Source organism: Protopterus annectens, chromosome 3.part0 (assembly GCF_019279795.1).
Source record: "Protopterus annectens isolate FY-2018-M chromosome 3.part0, PAN1.0, whole genome shotgun sequence".
In the NCBI taxonomy this organism is placed as follows: domain Eukaryota; kingdom Metazoa; phylum Chordata; order Ceratodontiformes; family Protopteridae; genus Protopterus; species Protopterus annectens.
The window spans coordinates 1,564,956,902-1,564,957,939 of record NC_056731.1 but is presented as its reverse complement, the minus strand read 5'-3'; positions in this window follow the sequence as shown (position 1 = coordinate 1,564,957,939).

Sequence of the window (1,038 nt, the reverse complement as noted above, 5' to 3'; positions counted from 1 at the left end):
GTATACGATAGATTTTTGAGGCCCTGGATTCTCCAGATGAGGAACCTCTGTGGTCTCTCCAGCTGCTGCATGTGCTTTGTGAGGTACATGCCAAATGGGGTGTTGTACTCAATAATGGGCCTTATAAGGGAATAATACAGGGATGTTATGACCTCCTTGTCCCTGGATGAGATACCCTTACTTATGAGGCGTTCCTTATAGAAAGCTTTCTGCAATGGAAGCAACATGGTGGTCAAAAGTCATGTTGCTCTCAATCTGGGTGCCCAAATCCCTCACAACTGACTGCGTTCTTAGGATGTTGTTATTAATGTGATAATTTGTGGGGACATCACTCTCCCAAAAGGGGATGAGGATGCATTTTTTTGTATTCAGCTTGAGGCCATGTTTCTGGTACCAGTCATTTGTTTGGGTTAGACCTTTTTGGATGATGTCTATATCACTAAGGGAAATGACGACCTCTCCCAGCTTGCAGTCATCTACAAGCTTGGTCAGCCATAGCCCACTGGTTTTGGCCTGCACCTCAGAAAAGTATATCCCAAATAAGAGAGGCCCCATGACTGATCCCTGGGGTATGCCACTCGATACAGGTCTCCTGCTTGAGGTGGCTTTCCCTATTTTGACTAGGTGGGTTCTATAAGTAAGCCAGTTAGCTACCCATCTGGAAACATATGGATTGATGCCTAGTTGAGAGAGTTTATCTATTATGCCTGAATGGGGAGTAGTGTCAAAAGCTTTGGCCAGGTCAAGGTAGGCAGCGTGCACTGTCTTCCCCTCATCCATTGCTTTGGTGACTCTCAAAAAAGTCGACCAAATTTTGCAGATATGACCTCCCCTTGATGAAGCCAAACTGTGTGGAATCGAGTATTTGGAGGTTGCCAATGTCCTTGTTAATGAGGTCCATGATAATCCATTCCATGGCCTTGCAGATCAGGCTAGTTAGTCTGATGAGTCTGTAATTTCTCAGATCGGAGGATCCTCCACCTTTGTGTAAAGGGATGACAGTCGAGCCAAATTTGTTTCCTAGGACCCTGCAACCTG